Source organism: Folsomia candida, unplaced genomic scaffold (genome assembly GCF_002217175.1).
Source record: "Folsomia candida strain VU population unplaced genomic scaffold, ASM221717v1 Fcan01_Sc017, whole genome shotgun sequence".
Lineage (NCBI taxonomy): Eukaryota > Metazoa > Arthropoda > Collembola > Entomobryomorpha > Isotomidae > Folsomia > Folsomia candida.
Window position 1 is genome coordinate 2678224 of NW_019091209.1, and position 14262 is coordinate 2692485.

Consider the following 14262-nt stretch of genomic DNA (forward strand, 5'->3'; position numbering starts at 1 on the left):
CATACATGCATCGCATGACCTGCTCCCTAGTTGGAGACGTGTCGGCGTCAAAGACGTGCCTCCTCGCATAGCTGTGTCAATTATCGTGCCACCCTACAAATGAGAGCAGGAGAGGCTGAGTCTTCTTCTTTTTAATGCATTTACGACGACGACAACGACCATCCATTGCCAACAACTTGTGCGTGATTCACATTCCGGGGTGTCGGTCGTCGGTGGGGGCTCACACAAAAACGGAGTGAGTGCTCTTTCGAACTTGTTTTCAGCCAAGTTTTTTTTCTTTCGACTCGCAATTATCTATGTGTGGGTATTAATGGATGGATATATGGCTGGGAGGAGGTGAAGGAATGATAGCATTAGTAGGGCATTCAAAATCGGAATATTTTGAGATTTTGAGAAACTTTTGTAAAATCGATTATAGGTTTAAAATATGGGTTTTAAGGGTTTAAAATTTTCGTAAAATTGATTTTTCTGGGTTTTAAAATCGGTTGTGCACCACATTAAAAAAATTTGTAAATATAGTGCCGTAAAATTTAAAGTATAATATAATTTGGACAATACTTTAGGGAAAATATATGTCAGAAGAATGAAGTGTTGAAAAGCAACAAATGGTTAATACCCGCTCCAAAACAATTTTTATTATAAAAAACGAAACCCAATTTTCGGTTAGATCGAAAACCGATTGTACAAAATCTTAAAACCCGTTTTTGAACGCCCTACCTATCAATTATGCATTATCCGCCTGTTCCGCTCTTCTCTCATGAATTTTTGTCTACACATGCATCTGCCTCACAAAGTTTTTTTAACTGCTGTTTAGCAGTCTCAGATAAATTAGGGAATTGCTTATCTGCCGAAAAGTCGGCCTCTATGAAACGTTTTTTCTTTTACGGTTTCTCTAACCTGTCATGAATTATGTTGTTGAAAGGCACGTTTAGAAAATTGTGGTCGTATGTACGGCAATTGAGACACAGACAGAAAGGGACGGAAAGAGATAGAATGATTATAAATGTCTTAAATTATTGATGGAAAGTGTCTAAAAAATGGATTTGAGGCAATTTCTTCGAGGTCGAACGAGCTCAATCTCTCAATCCGCCACCACCACCACCACGACCACTCGATATTCAATGCTTCACCGTTACGCCGACTTATATAAGTCTTGACGAGGAGCAACAATTTTCTTCTGCTGAATTGTATGTACTTACAAATCCATTCACAGTGGCCGCGGAAGCCATGGGGACATCGGGGGACATTGCCATTGTAGGATAGGGGAGGTTCAGATGGGCAGATGATGCCGACATCGAACAACCATGGGGACAATGTCCCCTCAAGCTTCCGCGGCCACTGTCACTTCCACCTCGTGCGAGATAAATCCATAATTTTCGGATCTTAATTACATTATGCTTCATACATGTAGTTGTAAGTAATTGGTGAAAAACAGGAAGTGGGCCATTTATTCGGTAAATGTTTCTAGCGAGAGAGACAACACGGCCAATTATTGGAAGATGGATAGCGTATATATGTAGCGCTCCATAAATATAGACGCACGTCCTCTGGCTTCATTAATGATGGCGTCTGCTTTTTTAAAAAAGAGCGAATATTGAGTGGCAATCCAAACCCCAATTAAGCAATTTTATATTCAGGCTGAAAATCGTGTTTCCATTGAGTTTGTACAGGCGCCGCGGAAGCTGTACGGGGGACAGTAACATTGTGGGATAGAGGGGAGGTCCGGATTTGCAGGGTGGTTAAAATGTCACGCTACGATGGAAAAATTCGTAAATTTCCATTATTTCCCGAAATTTTGTCTCTAAAATTCAACATTTTAAGAATTTTCTAACCAGTTTTGATAATATTTTTATAAAAATCTCAATTCCGAATCTAATAGAGATTTAGGGACTTTTCCCATTGAAAAATTTCCCACTGTATCGTGACACCCTGTATAACATGCCAACCTCGAACAACCCTGGGGACATTGTCCTTCCGCGGCCACTGTCTTTCCGTAAATATATATATTTATGTCCTCGACGGCTAATGGGGTCTCGCTCCCCTAGAAAGAGGCAACAGCAGCATAATGACCATTTATTTATGCATGTTTGTCACTTGTTTTCTTTGAGACGTTCAAGTTTAAAGGTTCTCTAAATGTCAGAACGACTCGGCGGCGTGGAGTTTGTGAATTTCTAAGGAGCACCAGCACCACCAAGCAAGCAACTTTATGCTCGTAACTCTCTCTGCTTTCTCCTTTCTCTCGGTTTGATACAGACATTTCTATTCACAACTGCGTCATGCAATTCAAAACCTAAATGCCCTCGTGGAGAAATCAAAACGACAAAACATTTCAGGCCCGTGTTGTGCGTCACCTGCGACTCCCTCCGACTGCTGGCTTTCAAGTTGGCTGTTTACACAGCTCCGTCGTCGCCGTTGCTCCATACAAATTTATGTATGGATTGTTCCATATGGAATGATCAAACGGTTTTGTTGTCCTGCGGAACGTATGGATGGATAAAATGGAATGGATGGAGTTCGTTATGTTGGGGAAAGTGTGTTGTAGATTTTGTCCCGTCTGGAGCAACAACGACTCGATGGATGAATGGGTGGGTGGTGGGGTACAGCTGCGACGACACTTTGCATTTATTTCGACTATTTTTGGGAATTTGTGTGGGTACCATTTGAGACGAAGGAGGAGGAGGTTGGAGTGGTCTGGAGTAGAGAGTGAGTAGGATTGTTATTAAGAGTGAGGCGGGGTGAAATTACTCTTTATGGGAATGGTTTGTTTGTCTGTCCGTTTGTTTGTCCGTATTCAGGATAAGTTTAGAAAGGATTCGAATTTCGACGTGCGGTTTTGGCAAATATATTGCTAATATTTGAAATACGGATGAATTCGAAAATGGGCGTTGTAGGTCATAAGGTCACGACGTTGTACGTCATAAGGATAAACGTGTCGAATTTTTTATTTCAACCGTTTTGGACATAGTTTTGGGCCGGGATTTCAAAAATTGACCTAGTTTTGACCATGTGGCTTCACCCCTTTGCTACATTTCGTTTCCAACGGTTTATTTATACTGCTAATGAGAATCGATGGAGTGGAGGAGGAAGAATTTCTCGACTTGTATCACTTCTTACGTGACTTTTCAACATTACGTTTCATTAAATAAGTCGAGTAGATCTGACAGACGGTAAATTACGGGTGTTGGATGGGATACAAATTTGGGCTGAAAGAACACATCTCTCTGCTCGCGGAGAGATAAGGTTTGATTATTATTATTATTTAGGAGAAGGTTAGAACGTGGTCGTCGTGTTCGAAACGCAGGGGCGAATAATGCATAACCTTGGGTAACAAGAGGGCCGAGAATTACACACAAAATGATGTCATGTTTTCGAGATTAAAAGCCCAAGTGGGAACTGTGAGGTACATTGTTGTATTAATAAGGATGAAGTCGTACAGTGGCCGCGGAAGCTGTTCTGGGGACGTCAACATTGTAGGATAGGGGAGGGCCGGGTTTATATAAGATGTGGAGACATTGAATAACCCTGGGGACATTGTCCCCTCACCAGTCCGCGGCCACTGAAATCGTATCGGTGTTACGTATTGCCCTCTAAATAACTCATTTCTCTGAGAAGATTGGATTGGAATTATTGATAATTTTCATCCCTTTTCAACGAGAGAGGAAAAAAATGGAAAAACGGTGCAACTTGCGATGATATCCAATAAATAGTAAATGTGCTGATTGAAATTCTGTAAGGATGATAAAATTAGTGATCAATTGAATCAATAAAATTAGGATCCAATTTTCTTGCACAATTCCATCTGGAGAAAGCCCATCCCGCTATCGGGTGACACTTTTGGAGAAAGTATAGCAGTTATTAGCGGGTTGCAAGGAGTGATATCGGAGAACGGGTTTCTTCTTCTCTAGTCGCCGCGGAAGGGTGAGGGGACAATGTCCCCACGGTTGTTCCCCGATGTCGGGATCATCTTATATAAACCAGGCCCTTCCCAATGGAAATGTCCCCCGGTGTCGCCACGGTTTCCGCGGCCACTGCGCTCATCCATATATATTACGAAGAGGTGGAGGGCACGAGGAGAGAAATTCATGTCCCGATCTGATTAGGGAATCAAAGGAAATCAAGAATTGGGAAGGATTCCAATTTGTAAACAATTATCATAAATATTCCGGTGAGCAGTTGGAACTCAAAATTTTCCACGCGGAGGAGATTACACTCTCGGCTTTGATCTTTCCCGTAAACTTTTGGTTTTCCCAGCCTGCTCGTAATTTCAGTCTGATAATGTGATTTCGCCTAGTCCGTATCACTACTACTTTCTCTCTCTGCCTTTTGGGGCCGCCATGGGCATGAATTAATTGGGACATGGTGTCAAGGGACACCCATGTTTTTAAACTTTCTCCCCGCTCGTGAACGTGGTGCCGTAACGAAGAACAAGAAGTATTTTTATGATGACAATATTTATCTGCCACGTGGACGTGGAGGGTGTGAGTGGGTGGGTGGGTGGCTGGTGGAGATTAATTTTATTAAGGAGAAGAAACCACCACCCCGAATTCGGGATCATTTAACCTTATTTCACCAGCAGGACAGGGCTGATTGGTGGTAAAACCTAAGTAGTTAGCAGGCTAAGTGTAAGAGACTAACATACCAGGGGATTTGAAAGGTTTAGTTGGCAGGACGGGCTTTATTTCTCCTCCACCAGCAGTTGTTGGATGCTGATTAATCCACCTGTAAGAATTTACCCAATTAATTTACTGTCCACCTTTCTCCAGCCTGGCTGAAGCTGGCTGCTCTTTCTTGGGAGAGCCAGGTCGTGCTCCGGGCATGGAATTAATCTAGATAGCAATCAACCTGTCAACTTAACCTCGTTGCCAACAAGAGAGACCCGAAGTGGAATGGGGAATTATTGTGGAAACCTGGTAGGACCGAGGTGTGTCGTCGTCTCATTAAAATTCACTCTGCCCTCCGCACCATGTCGGGAACCACCTCTGTCTCTTTCACGGTGGCGCTTTCTCTCTCTATTTTATTTTAGGAGTCTCTCTCTCTCATTTCCTGTGAAAAGCACCCTCGCTCCTCCGCCACCATGGGTCACTGAGGGGAAAAGTGTTTCGTGGTTTGGTCTGGTGACGATGATGACAATGAATGATATCATCATCGTCGTCGTCGTCATCGGGTTAATGTGAGACGAGGAGGCTTTCTCCGAGGTGGTGGTGGTGGTGGTGGTGGTCGTGTGGTTTTGGGTGAATGATGTATACGTAATTATTAATGTGGAGAAGATGATGATTTCCATGCAGCCTGACTCGGCAGATTATTTACACCCCTCCTTCATCATCGCTTGGCTTGACTGATTTGGCACTAGGCGAGTGGATTAGTGGACTTGGTAAACGTAAACAATTGGATTTTTAATCCTTGTAACCTCGTAGTGTTTGAAGTTTAGGGAAGGGAAGGGAAGGGAAAGGAAAAGAGAAAGTTGGTGGTGGTGCATGAAGGCAGTTAGTTCTTATTTTTGCCTTATCGATTCTGGCTTTGGTGCCTCTTTTGGTCCCTCTGGTACCCTGATCTCCTACGTATACTGCGGCTTTTTTCGTGTGTACAAAGCATTCCCCTTGCTATTATTGCAGTGGCCGCGGAAGGAAGCCATGGGGACGTTAAGATTTTAGGATATAGAAGGGCCGGGTTTATATAAGATTGGGAACATGGGGACATTGTCCCTCTGTCCGCGGTCCCTGTTTAGTAGACGCAATGTCCCGGATAAAAAGCTCGGATTAAAAAAAATCTACTAATCCCCCCTTTTTATAGCATCGTACCAAAATAACTCGACTAAATATGTACCCCCTTCTTCCCAACAGTGTCATGTTTTCATCACTGAATTGATAAACAACTCAATTATTTCACTCCATTATCACCGAGGCCGGGTTGTCGGAATTATTTTCTCCAAGTGGGCATAACTTGGCCGGAATTTCTTTCTTTATTCTCCATAAAATGCATGAGCATACATACAAAGTTTTGGGAGAAAGCTGCTGGTGTGCTTTCTCCTTGATCTGCTCCTCTCTCTGACTTGACCTCGACTGGATTAGTGTTTCTAACGGGTCGGGTTCTTGCAAATCCGAAACCCGAACCCGAACCCGGTACCACTGATCCGAAACCCGAGGCCAACCCGAACCCGAAGAACCCGTACCCGTTTGCAGGGACCCGAACCCGAACCCGAACTGGCGGTTCAAATCCGAAACCCGAACCCGAAAACCCGAAAATATTTTTAATTTTAAGGCATGGGCTGAATTTGTACTTCAAAATTATTTAAAAGCTTAAAAATCAACAATATTTATAATATTTCAAAAACTGCCCCAGAATGGCTTTCCGAGACCTTTAGAAATTTGAAAATCAGTCCAAAATTGGATAATTGTTTCCAGTTTGACGTTTCCAATATTATTACTTATATCATTAGGTATGATTCAGGTAATTGCATAGCAAAATTAGGATAAAAATTCGATTTCTTTTATAGTTCGCACCGTAACACTAATTGAATCAGGCTCTTGTAAATCGTTTACCTTTTTGGAAACCATTGAAATTAAACGAATTTAAGACAACTAGAAATTGGAATTACTTACTTCAGTATTGCAACCGCTGAAGAACATGTAGTTCAACAATTTTTCTAATATCTTTTTGTGATATCGATCCAAAAAAGTTTGATTCGGGTTTCGGGTTCTTAATCCGTACCCGAACCCGACCCGAACCCGAAATTTTGACATGACATTTTTCGGACCCGAACCCGAACCCGAAAGTTTCGGGTTCTTAAATTTCGTATCCGAAGCAGAACCCGAACCCGAACCCGAACCCGAAACCCGAAGTAAGGACCCGAACCCGTGAGAAACACTAGACTGGATAAAACAACTTCAACTTTATTGCAACGTCTCGCTCATTTTTCATAGCTTGACTTTTCTGCAGTCTGGTAATGACGCAATTTCTCTGCTGCTTTCTCTTTTCCGTTGACGTCCAATCCAATCGTTTTGAGGAAGGATAATTGATGGCATGAATCAGATTCAGATTAATAGGCTCGTCTCCATCCATCCATACGTACGTGGAGGCAGCTGGGAATGAGGCAGTGGAACAATAAATGGTTTGTAACTGAGTGGTTAACCAGGAGAAGTAATTTGAGATTTTTTTCTTCAAGAAATCTAAATCTACCCGCTTTTTCACGAATGCATACAAATTTCGCCGTGATTAGGGGAGGAAGGGGAGCCGCGAAATGCTAATTTGCAACCGTCACGGAGAAGTGAAAGTGGTGGTGGAGAAAGTGGAATCGTGCCGGACTGTTGGGGCGTGAGTGATGAGGAATGAGAAGAAAAAAAGAAAGTCGGTCGGTTGGTGTGGTGATTTGATTGTTGTGCGAGCTGGGGAGAACCGATATGAGATTAATGCCTTGGCTGGCACAAGCAGTCGGTGGCTGGCTTTTTGATGGAGCGGATTTAGGAAATCAGTGCACAGAGTGGTGGTGAAATCGGGCGCTCAAAATTTCATTTTTCCTGCTGCTCTCCATTTCTTCTCTCATTTCCGTTCAGAGAGACTCTAACCAACCACTTTCTCTCCTAAATTGTCTCGAATTCTTAAACGGGCCAGGCCACAAAGAGAGAGAAACAGCGAGTGAGATGATAAATTTGCATTCGTGCACAGTCTTCTCCTCTCTTGGCTGATTATCTCTAATGGATTCCCCCACTGCGGATGAATAAAGCGGGGTTTGGAGTATATATATTAAGGAACTAAGTACACAGTAGTCGCCTTGGTGGTGGTGGTGGTGAAACTAAGTTAATTTACAAAGGCGTTGTTTTGTTAAATGTGCGAATCTGGTGACTGGTGACATTTTGCATCCATCCATCCATAACGGTCTGGCGCGTGTGTCGAGCCTTGTCCTATTATGAGGGCGTCGTAAATGGTGGAAATGATCTTGCCTGCTTTATTGGATGTCCGTCCGTCCGAGAAGAAGAAGCAGCATCCTCGGACAGAGTGAAAGCGAGGGGGGACTCACTCACTCACTTTCCTCCGTTGGGATGATTTCGCTAAGAGGAGAAATAAGCGGATTACGGCTTTGCTCTACTGCTTGCTTCAGACTTTCTCTTTTTTTTATCGGGCTATGGTCCTCCCTAGTAGACAAAAGAATCATCGTATTATGTATTAACCCCCTCCGTTTGTGAACACATACAAGACACACATCACCATCATGACGACTACGACGACGACCACACACAAGAAGAGAAAGCGGAGGAGTCTCTCTTCTTCCGCCACAGAAACTATTACAAAGTTTTTCTGGGTTGCAAATGGAAGTGGAACACGCCGGCTAAAGGGAAGCACATAACATCCTCTGAGAGAGAAAAAAAGTCAGTCCGTCCGACCAAAGTAGAGATACATATCTCTCTCTCTGTTGTTATATATGTTGGTTGGTTGCTTGGTATTGCTTACTACTTGCCATGGCCAACACGAAGAAGATGACGACGAAAAGGACGACTTTCTCCCCTACGTAATGTATTAATATATCGCGGAGAGAAGTTGGCTGGCTGGTGGAGAAAGTGGGAGCCTTCGTCGGAGAAGAGAGAGACTCGGAGATGAGCACACAGAGCTAAGAATTCCTTATCGCTTTCATCTTTCATTTCCTTTCTCTTGCCTTGGCTCTTCTCTTTCCTGGCCTGGCCTGGTCTGGTCGGGTGGTTGGTTGGTTGGTGGGGATGTGGATGTGAATGTGTGGATGGCTGGAGTTTACAGAATCCACAGAGTGAAAGCAACTTCCTCCCCGCACACAATAGAATCTGCTGCCTGTGATGAGGATGTGATCAACTTTGATCCCCTTTTAAAGTAAACTACTTCCATTCCTCCATCGCTACTTTTTCTCTGGCATGAAAATATGTAGCTTTTATTACGACGAGGAGCAGCAGCAGCAGCAATCACGCTCATCAACACTTGACATGCACACATCGTCTCCTTTCGTCTAACAGTTTTTTTTCTCCGATAGTGAGTGAGTGAAAGCTGGAGAGGAGTTATCTCGCTGTTGCACTCTTTTTAGAGCATGACTGACTGGATTGCATTTTCTGGGTGTAGCTTTCTCTCACCGGACACGACCACGTGGAGAAAGAAAGTCAGTCTTTTTCTTCGGGTTGGCATCAATTTTAAATGAAATATCCATGTTTCCAATGCTCTTTGTCTACACTCACCCACCTTTCTTTCTCCTCGCTGGCTGGATTTCTTGTCATCGTACAGCTCAACCACTTTCACTCTGGCGTTCATACATACACGTGGCGTGGCTGATGTGAGTGAGTGAGTTGTTGTTTGTGATGGGTTTTCTTCCAGCCATGCATGCATCCACTCAGCTCAGTCAAGCCACTCAGCCATTACTTTGACTTTCTCCTTTGTGCTGGTGCTGGTCCACAAATGGGATATCTTTTTCTTCTCCTTTCTTCACGGATGGGTCAAAGGCGGTGGTGGTGGTAGCTTCTTCGTACCTGTGACACATCCCCATTTGGTCGTCATTTGATACCCATAAAAGCACCAGCAGGCCGGGTTCGAGCACCTCATCAATGATTCATTCTTAATAACCCAGTTAATAGCAGCGGGGCTCCTCCAATTTATCTCCCGAGGGTGGGATGATCTCACGAGCATGTTGGGTTGACATGGCGCTCTATCTCGTCCTCCAGGTTGCGAGTCCATGCATGCAATTACGCGTGTGGGGACATGATCTGGCCGAGAAGATAACGTAGAAGAAGAGGAGAAAGAAAGGAGGATCCGTAGACGGCTCGTAATTTATTCACGTTATAACTTTCATTCTGATGATGAAAGACATCAGAAGCGGCAGCCCCTCTCCGTCCTCCCGGCATGGGATCCTGTTTCCAAATGGATAAAAACACAATGCTCCTGCCCAAGGCAGTGTTGAGATGAAAGAGGAAGAGAGAGTTGGTTGACATTCGGCAGCCATGTCGGATAACGGTAGGAGCCTATTCACTTTCCAAGATTCGCTAGTCACAGATACGAACTGGAGCATTTGCATCACTTAAATTACACTTTCACAAACTGCTTCTCCTCCTTCTCCTGCACCATCATCATCATCATCCTCCACGTTTCTGCCTCTCTTGTCTGTCTGCCTTGATCTATTTGACGGTATCTCATTCGCTTTCTCTCAGGTATTCAATCACTCGAGAGTCGAGGCAGATATGTCCTTCTTCCTGACTTCCTCTCCTGACTTTCTCCTTCCTCACACCCACACAACAAGTCAAACTCGAAACCACGACGAAAGGGAAAGCATAACAGCCCCATTAATGTGCAGGACGACGAGTTAGACACCTCTCATTATTTCGGCACCTTACTATTTGTCCGGAGGGGTGGACGAGGGAGAATGATGTCGTTCCCTCCTCCTCTAATCCGCTACTAAAACAGTGGCCGCGGAAGGGTGGGGACAGAGGGACAATGTCCCCAGGGTTGTTTGAAGTCGGCATCATCTCCCCATCTTATATAAACCCGGCCCTCCCCCTATTCTACAATGTTAATGTCCCCAAATGTCCTCACAGCTTCCGCGGCCATTGGTGACGAAGCGAAACTTGCTTGGTTGGTCCACATTTAGAACAAGTTGTCAAATTAGTTCTGGCAATTAAAACCATCTGAACAAAAGTCAATCAAATCTCGTCACAAGTTTGCTTTTTACTGCTGCTCCGTCCTCGTCGTGGTGCAACTTTCTCGAGAAAAGTGCCAGGCTCGGCAAACTCTTAGTGCACAATCATTTTGGCACTAACAATAAGATGTCCATGGCTAAGTGCTGAGTTGACGACTTGTAAACTTTGTTCTCAATTCTGCTCCTGCTGCTGAAATCAGAAAGTCTCTTTCTTTCTCTTTTTTCCCTTCCACGTGGTGTGCTGTGGTCAGTCCTCGGAACGCTGACGTAATTGTGTATTTATTGTGAACTCTTTTGTTTCTCAACACACTCACCCACATTTCTCACTGTCAATATAAATTGGTGTTCATGATGTTGTTTTCTTCTACCCGAAACCCAATTTGGATCAGCGAATTGAGACACGCTTTCACCCACCTCGTGCGAAAACAACAACAAAACAACAACTTGTACCTTGCCGCGGCATAATAAATTGAAATCTCGTAAAAATATTTTAGTACTACGACATGTACGCACATTTTGTGTGTTTTTTTCCGGATCTGGTAGGTGGGTGGAGAAAAAAGAAAGAAAGAAAAAGAGAAAGTATGAAAATACCGAATACATAAATATTTCTACACAGTGGAAACTTTTTCCATTCCACGTTCCTCGAGGAGGAACGCCTCATACTAGGGCTTAATAACCCATCAAAAACATAAAGGAACAACTTGACACGACTGTATTTGCTTGTCTCATTCTAGTGATAATTAATAAAAGCTCGCCTTGGCACTTTTGAATGACGTCTCATAATGTGTTTCGGTGTAATTTACAATTTTCTTAACTTAACCCATCTCCAGTCTCGGAGTGTTCCCCTCTCTCCTCGGAATATTGGTCTTTCTCTGCTGGAAGAGAAAAGGGTTCATGTCACGAGCAGCTGTGACGAGACAAAGGGTGCTGAAGCTGAGAGAGAGAGAGAATTTTATAACGAAATCATACCCCACCAAGAAACAGTGGCCGCGGAAGGGTGAGGGAACAGAGGGACCATGTCCTTAGGGTTGTTCGATGTCGGCATCATCTGGCCATCTTATATAAACTCAGACCTTCCCCCTATCCCTCAATGTTAACTTCCCCAGATGTCCCCACGGCTTCCGCGGCCACTGAGTCGTCCTTAGAAAAGTAGTTCCCAGCGGCCGCGGAAAAACAGGGACAATGTCCCCACGGTTGTTCGATGTCCGCATCATCTCCCCATCTTATACAAACCCGTCCCTCACCCCCCTTATCCTACAATATTAACGTCCCCACATGTCCCCACTCCTCCCCTTCCGCGGCCCCTGCACCCCAAAAGTATGGAAAGAACCAAACCAAGGTAGCGAGAGAGTAATGATTGTGCGAAACTTGTATAATAAATTGATTCGACTCCCTGTCTTAGAGAAAAGAAGAAGGCGACTTTGTAATAATGTTTTGTGTAGTTGACACCACAAAATATTCTCAACATTTCTCCAGAGTTTTATTTTATACGGAGAAGAAGAAGAAGAAAAAGTTGTATATTCTCAAGGAGGAGAGAAGAGGAAGCTTAAAACTTAATACAGATTGGATTATACGCGTTGACGTTGACAAGAGTTTGCAACATGGAGACGACTCTTCTCAAGTTGAGGCTTCATCACCACGCTTCACATAAAGTTGAACTTGTTCGGAAATGAAAGTTTTTGGAAGTGGTGGTGGTGCTTCTGGTCGTTCTTCTTCTTCCAACGGGACCCTGTCTCCTCCTGCTGACGACGACGACGACGTCGACGACGACGACTCGCTATTCATATTGTGTTATGTTATGGTCCGCACTCTCTCTCAAGTTTTAATGTGATCTGAGAATAGGGAAACTGCCAACTTGGGATTTGCTACAGATCTCATGATTGGAGTGACCAAAACAACTGTTCTGAAGTGGGTACATACATGAGGAGCAATCTGTTTTCCATCTAAATGTCCTAGTACCGTGGGTGGGTGGGTGCATTTACGTGTGCGTCGTTTGTCTTTAATATGCTTCTAATTTGGAGCTGAGGAAAAAAATGGCTAATTTTAAGAACCCATAAATGTCATAAAGCCATCAAAAAAAAGTTGGTTTGGTGAGCAGTATGGTTGGCATTCTCTGGGGTAAAAATACTGTAATTTGAAACTCACTCCTCCTGAGATGCAAATGTCCGTAATGATAACTCGTTTATTCCGCTCGCTCCTACCTCATGCTCATGGCGTGCATGGCGTGCTGGCAGTTGAGTCCAGGCTGTGAAATATTTGGGGGAAATTACATCTCTTTTTTTATTCAAACGTTACGTTGCGTTGCGATGCTTCGGCTCATTCAAAGATTGAGTGCGCCTCGACGTAAATGTCTCTCAGTAAAAATGTCAGGTTGAGATATGCGAACGGGTAACGTAGCCTGGCAGAAGAGGAGTCAGTCAGTCGGTCGGTAAGTAAGGACGGGAGAGATCCTAGTCTGTAAGAGGACGAGTGTAGATAACGGGGGCATGAGTGTGCCTGTGCAGAAAATGGTGTCACACTTTCTCCACCAGCATTAAGAAACACTCAGTCATAAGGGTGTAGTACGTAGTAGTGAAAGTCAGTGACCGCGGAAGGGTGAGGGGACAGAGGGACAATGTCCCCACAGGTATTCGATGTCGGTATCATCTTATATAAACCCCTTTCTCCCCTATTTTGTAATATAAATGTCCCCACGGCTTCCGCGGCCACTGGTGAAAATATGTGGCTCCTCTTCGTAGAAAGCAGTGTCCGCGGAAGCTTGAAGGACAATGTCCCCACAGTTATTCGATGTCCGCATCATCTCCCCATCTTATATAAACCCGTCCCTTCCCCCCACCTATCCTACAATATTAATGTCCCCACAGCATCTTCCGCGGCCACTGCTCCTAGTTATGTATGACTTGCACTAGTGCGTACATTTATCCCACTAAAAATGGTCGGGATCTATCTACCTTTCCTTTCTCTGTCTGGATCTCCATGTCCAGGTTGCAAATGTAGCCGGGGCTACATCTGGCCGACCCATCCGAGGAACCACAAGTGTCTGAAAGTTTGCATTGTAATTTAAGTAATGTCAGATTGCGGGTCTGCGAAGGGAATGTTGAATGATGAAGTGGCGAATTTGGGTAGACTCTCACTCGCCGAAGGAGAATTAAGGGCGGCGACGGTGCATGGGTATGAAAAAAGTTTGCGAAAAAGATAGTACTCCATCCGCCGGTGGGTGGGTGGGTCGGACCGACGGACGGATGGAGATTGAGGTTGACTAGGAGAAAGTAGACTGATATCCAGCACGAGAAGAATCTTGGGAGCAGCTGGTTCGAATGCTTTGTTGGTAATGTTTTATGCTGCTGTATGCTAAAAGGTAGGAACCAAGATACCTGCATACCTCGCCCGTGGGGCTCTCGTGGTAGACAGCTTTGATGAAGTGGACTTGTTCTCGATCACGCGACGACCGACCCACCATAGGCACCCAGGGGTACGTCATATGTCGGCTGGAGAAAGGCTGAAATCTGTGCCGCCAAGAAGAAAAAAAATATCTGTGCCGGAGATAAAGTGGGAGAGAGAAAGAGAAAAGGATAAATGTATACATTCTTGTCTCTCTCTTATCTTGTACGTCATTATTCTGC

General features: G+C 44.3%; 1 protein-coding gene across 1 annotated transcript in view; it reads left to right on the forward strand.

The window, feature by feature from the left end:
* LOC110856970 (alpha-2C adrenergic receptor) overlaps positions 1 to 14262 on the forward strand; it is a 43824-nt gene that overhangs the window by 15597 nt on the left and 13965 nt on the right. The window lies entirely within an intron of this gene.